Below are 6,699 nucleotides of genomic sequence, written 5' to 3'. Positions count from 1 at the left end.
GCCCTAATTTTGATGTTGTCTGTTTCCATTTAAACACATTAGCAGCTAAAATCAGCAAAAATTAAACTCTTCCTGCTGGGTCCTGTGGAATGCCAGAGGAATACCTAGTTACTCAAGCTCCCTTTGCGTGAAAGAAAGCAAACTGTTCACAAAATAAAAATGTATTTTTAAAACCACAAAAAAGAAGTGCATCCCACTTTCAGAGGCAGTCCCTTCCCTGGGTCTCCAAGGCTCTGTCACTCTCACAAGATCTATCTCTGTCCAGAAGAAATGAGCTTCAGTGGAAAGACGCTCATAGTCTAGACCTGAAACTGTGTGACCAGCTACTTCAAACCCAATCAAGGGCCTGGAGACCATAACTTATTTACCTCCCTTCCTAGCATACTACCTTGCTTTATCAACAAAAGGGACTAGAATGATAAACTAAATACTTAAAACAGAAAATTAAAAGTAGGAGATGTGGTGAATTGGTTACAATAATGGCCCCAACTTGTTCATACCTCCCTGTACCCACGTCCTTGGTAGTGTCTTCCCACATTGACTGAAGCCATTGGCTTAAGCCAATGGGACAGTAACAGATGTGATGGAAACAAACTTGGAAAGCACTTGCACATTGGGCCTTGTCATCTTTCTGTCCTTAGAACTGTAAGCTATAGTGTAAAGAAGCCCAGGCTAGCCAGCTAGAGCAGGAGATAGCCTATGGAACAGAGATGACCCATCGGCTGAGCTCTCCTATACCAGCTCTCCCCCAGTGAGCCCAGTTACGATCAGCCAAGCCTGATCCCAACTAACTAGCAGAGCAGCCCAGTTAAGCCCAGCCCACATTGCTGACTCACAGAACTAGAAGCTAAACAAACAGCTGTTCAGTCTCTAAGTTTGGAGCTTGTGTTATGCAGTAAAAGCTCAGTGATACAAAGGCTAATTACCTTCATAGAGAGAACTCCTTTCACATATTTAAAACAAACAAACAAACAAAAAAAACTCCTACAAATCAATAAGGGCCTGATTCTACAAATAAATCCTTACTCATGAGAAATTTTGTTGTTCAGGTATATCCTGTGCTTATTGTACAATGTCAAAATATTTGAAATAATCTTCTTTCCTATCACAGAGGCCTCGCTATATTCACATGCATTGTTGGTGGGTATACAAACTGGTATGACTCCTCTGGAAAACAGTTTGGCAATGTCTACCAAATTACAAATTAACTTACCCTTCAACCCAGCAACCCCACTTTGGGGGAATTGTCCTACAGATATACTACATGGGTATTGTGAAAAAGTTATTCACTGCAAAATTGTTTATAATAAGAAAAGATTAGAAACAACTCACATGTGTATCAACAGAGGACTGGTCAGAGAATACCCACAATGAAATGTTGTATAGATGCCAACCAAGAATAAGGAAGTTTCCTCGGAACAGATATCTGAACTGTCTGGACGCTGATGGAAACCACTCTGAGCACCTCTTGTCATTGCAGAAGTCACATGTGACTTGTATTCATCTTTTGTTATCGGTATATATTGAGTATTAAATTTTAATACATTTTTTTCCTTTCTTTAAAATGTGTGTACATTGTTTTTGGCTCTCTCTGTGTCTCTCTGTGTCTCTCTCTTCTCTCACACAATTAAGTTGGTGAACTCATCCAAGAAAAAGTACTACATAACTCATTGCTGAATATCACTACAGTCACCTTCGAAGTACTCCCCTTGGGAGGCTATGCACATTCAAAGCCATTTTGGAGCTCTTTTACTGGAATGGCCATCAGAGCTGTCGTTGCATTACCCTTGATGTCCTGAATGTCATCAAAATGTCTTCCTTTCAATATTTCCTTTATCTTCAGGTAAAGAAGGAAGTCATTGGGGGCCAGATCAGGTGAGTAGGGAAGGTGTTCCAGTACAGTTTACTGGCTAAAAACTCCCTTACACACAGTGCCATGTGAGCTGGTGCATTGTCGTGATGCAAGAGCCATGAATTGTTGGAGAAAATTCAGGCTGTTTTCGTCTAACTTTTTCACACAGCCTTTTCGGCATTTCCAAATAGTAAACTTGGTTAACTGTTTGTGCTATTGGTACAAATTCATAATGAATAATCCCTCTGATATCAAAAAAAGTTGGCGACATCGTTGCAACCATTTTGCAAACTTGAAAGACCTCATACATGTGTACTTCTACGTGCATAAAAACTCTTGATCTATAGAAAAAAAGTAAAAGTGGTTATTTGGGTAGGGATAGGGGCTCAGGGAAATGGCATGTGGTTGACAGGAGGAGGAAGGAAAACTTTTACTCTATACCTTTTATTCCAATCAAATTCAAGTCTTTGTCCTGGTCATTCCACCAAAACTGCCCTTGACAAGGTCAACAATGACTTTTGCTATGCTAAAATGTAATGTTCCTTTCTTCACCTTCATCATACTTAATTATCAGGAGTACTGGATATGCTTGATCCCTTTCTGTTCCTTGAAACCCTTTCTATTATATGAAACCCTTTCATATATATTTCTGATGTGTATCCAAGAAACTGATTATAATGATTATCCTTAGGTCAAGGAACTGAGTAACTGGAGGACAAGGGTGGGCAGGAACTTGCTTTTCAAGGAGCATCCCTTTGTCTTTTTAAAATTGTTGTGTCATCTGCAAAGAATAGCCGTCAAAAAATAAAATAATAATAATAAAAGATTGTCATTGTGAGTTATACTCCAAACTTACACTTAATTGATTAGAACTGAGACATGCAAATTCTCCTTAAATAGGTAGAATGGATCCCCAGACTTGACTTAAGACTTGTCTGAATGTATTAAAGTGTCTGAAGAAAGAATGTGTCTGAGGAAAGGGCAGTCAGCCACAGTAGCATTGCAAACTTGTTCAGTGCCCATTGAGGACCATCCAGTGGAGAATCTTGCTGACCCAACCAACTTGGAGCACTGGGTCCAGTGGTAAGTCATAACTGTTTCACCCAAAAGGACATGGAGGATGGAAACATAGTGCCCCACGCCCCTGCCAAAACAATACTCTTGGAGAAGCATTTCCCTGCCGAGCAAGGATGCTGCCTCCTTCCCACAACCCTGGCTTCAGACATGTTACTGCTTGGATTTCCACTGGTGAAGTCAACCCTATTGTGTCTACATTTCCAATTAACTCATTACCTGTAGTAACAAATTTTCACCTGTCCACGGGGAAATGAGAATTAAAACAAACAAACAAACAAACAAACAAAAAACACACAGAATAGTCACTTTTTCCCCCATACATGTGGATATATATTTTTTGAAGTAATCATTTTTTTTACACTGTTAATTTGTTGACTTTTTGTGGTGTCAAAAATGACTTTCATAAAACTCTGAAGTCTTGGTACTGATGGTATTTCCAGACATTTAACCTAATTTCCTCTTTTCCAGTTTTCATATTCATGGAGCCAACTTTAAATCATTATTCGAATTTTCCCATTTGCCATTCTCCATGGGGAGTGAATACACTGGTTAGCCACAACTTCTAAGCATTATGATTTCTGGATCAGTTGTTTCTATTATAAATAAATAAATGCCCAGTCATTATGGTGTTTAGATATCTGCCTCAAGGTTGTTTAATCTGAATATGCTCACAGGAGAAAGACTTGCTCTCAGAATTTCCTAACTGGTAGACCAAGACCATCCCCTAGCTTGTGGCAAATTCACAAGCCTCTGCCAGCTCCCGCTACCCCTATCCTCATCCCAAACACCAAGACAGACAGGAACAAATAATAGAAATTGTAACACTTTGCACAGAAACCTAATAAAATCAAACATGTTTAAGATTTGATATGCTGCACATCAGCCAACCCCCTTAGTCATGCATACCTTTTGATTAGAAGCAAAACTTACCAAGTTTGAGTAGATCACCTATTTCTGAAATGCTTCAAGTCACATTATTATTGATCAAGAATGTTAAATTATACAGAGGAATTCTTTTAGTTATTGTTTTAAAAGTGCATGCTCATATTTGTTCGGTATTTGCATAAAGAAATATTAGGAGGATACACTGGAAACTAATCAGTGCTGGGAGGGACAGGACAGGGACATGAATAGGAATGATACTTTCTGCAGAAAACCTTGTAAATCATTTTGATTTTGGACCACAGAAACATATTACACATTCAAATTAAGAAAAAGTAGCATCTATATCTTTGTGGAGCCTTGTTCTTGTTGGAAGGAGGCATAAAGACTTTTTGCATGAGGTGTAAAGACATGCCACACTTCTGGTGTTTCCTGTGCCCTCAGCAGGGGATAAAATCACATCCCTTCACAGACCAAGGATTCCTAGAGATAGCATGTCTCATAATTCCATCTTCTAGTTTCTGTACTTGATGCTTAGACATCTTTGGACCTTGCTGACCTTGGAGGGACTGCCCCTCCAAGAATTAGCCAAGTCCTAGAAATAGTAAACAACTTGCCTTTGAGCATGGTTTTCCTACGCAAATCGACCAATTCAGAACCCACACACCCTCAACCTCCCTATGGGGCTCTCACACACTGGACCACTGTCCGCCTGCCCAAATCACCCCCCAGGGCCAGGTACCAGACAACAAGGGACAGCCTCGTGCCCCAGAGCCCACTGAAATTACTTAACTGGCCAATTCTAAACCTGCTCACTCTGCCTTGCTGGCTCCTCCTTGTAGAAATCACCATGAAGGCTCTCGCCCACAGCTCCCTCATCCTCCTTTGCCTCCTGACCAGCCCTGATGCACGGTGTGCTGTGCCCCCCTTTTTTGGGGGATCTGTGAGTCACAAACTGTCTTTTCAATGGCAATCTTTCTGATCTGTTGGCCTTGCCATACCCATACAATAGTAAAATCTACATTTTACCACAGCATGAGCCTAGAGGAGAATACTGGTCTGCAGGAAGTACATTAGCAAAGCTGACATGGGACAGAAATTTCACTTGCAATAAAAATGCTTGTAGTTTGAGAGAATGTCTTCTTAAATGAAGACCAGAAATGCATTCTGGGGGTGGAGGTGGGAAGGGTGAGATGGGGAAGTAGCCAAGGTTAGGACTCATCGCTCAGGGCAGTTTGGTTGCCAACACCTCTGCATATATTTCTATTAATGAATGTTATATCCATGAGAACTGTGCTTTTTATTAATGAGTGCCCAATCTGCTCAATTGCAAGGTAACTTGTGCTTCTCTGCTGGCCCACAACCAGGACAAGTACCACATAGTGTGTCAATTCTGCAGGTATCATCAGAAGGCAGACCTAGATCACATCCACATTGTGCATCTTTCACGCCAAGCAAATCTCATCCATGGAATCCAGCATCTATTTACAAAGCAGACAAAGAGGCCATGATTCCTCTACCTATAATTAGAATTTGCTGAAGGTTCATTTTCAAATAGTAAACTTAAGCAACTTAAATGATTTGATTTGCCAAAAAAAAAAAAAAAAAAAAAAAATTTGTTTTAATTGCACACCACTTTGCAGTTACCTATCTAATGCAGTAAATAAGTTTGACCACAGTAGTCTTTACAATTGTCAGTCATAGTGGGGAGTGTCCCGGCCACCACTGCCAAGGGTCTCCTGGTTACCAGGACTACGTGAGAGTCGTGTCACAGAGCAAATAAAAAGAGAAGCAGGTTGTTCTAAAGCAGTCTCTGGAGAAATGTGTGGGCATGAATGCACTTCACACATGAACCTGAACTCCTCTGGTATTAATTCTCAGAAGTGACGGTTTAAAGGCTGAAAATTCCTGTTTTTTTTACTTGGTTACGTTTCTTGTTACTGTTGTTTTTGCAATACTACAAACTTGGGATATTTCACATAAAAATTCAGATTTCCAGCTTCTATTGAAAACCTGGGAGAAATGGCCACATTGGACACACACTACTGGTCTAGTAGTAATGGCTCCCTTCACATGGTGAGTGAGCTTTCTGTTTGCCACGGTCCCCACCACTCCATATTGCCTGCCCACAGGAGGCTGAGTGCTGGTAACCATTTATCACTGCACTTGCAGAAATATTTATCTGTACTTCTGGTACTTTCAAATGTGGGAATGTGCTGAATGGGCCTGGAAGATCATGTTTTTCCAGAAAAAAATGGAAGTCAGATAATGCCAGATGTTTTATAAGAAAACAAATATCCAGACATCTGTCCCCTACTTTAAAGATCCCATTGTGCACTGATTGGAAACAGTGAAGTTTCTGGAGCAAAAGCTGAGAGAGGCCTTGGGGAGCCAACGCTGAGCCCTGATGGGGAAATACAGTCCCAGTAAGCAGATGAGCTCAGGAAGCTGCCTCCACACAGGCCAGACAGCTGGGGAGAAGCTCCTCTGTGGAACACGGGTAATGAGGAAATTCCGTGAATCAATCATTGAAACTTGGATGGTCATTAACTGAACATGGTGATTGATCTAACCTTAACTGCTATGAAAGCAGCCCTATCCTTGTGCAGAACTGAATTTTACCCCACGAGAGAAGGCAAGTGGTCAACACATCAGCCACCTAATAGCCTATTTGAAAGCAGGATGCAGGCAGCTCGAAGGCAGGAGGGAAATCCAAAATCCACGGAAATCCCATATGCTGTGCAGCTGGGTCACAGAAGAGGTTTCCTGTGACTGCCAAAGAGAAACATGGAGAAGGGGAAAACCCTAAAAAAAAAAAAGAAAAAAGCTGTTTGTCCACTTTTCTTTTGGACAGATTATTCTCTGTTTCTTTTGGACACATGCCTAAA

The sequence above is a fragment of the Rhinolophus sinicus genome, chromosome 14 (assembly GCF_057876585.1).
Source record: "Rhinolophus sinicus isolate RSI-liver-muscle chromosome 14, RSI-T2T, whole genome shotgun sequence".
Lineage (NCBI taxonomy): Eukaryota > Metazoa > Chordata > Mammalia > Chiroptera > Rhinolophidae > Rhinolophus > Rhinolophus sinicus.
The sequence above is the reverse complement of the archived record's forward strand: the minus strand, read 5'-3'. Positions refer to the sequence as shown.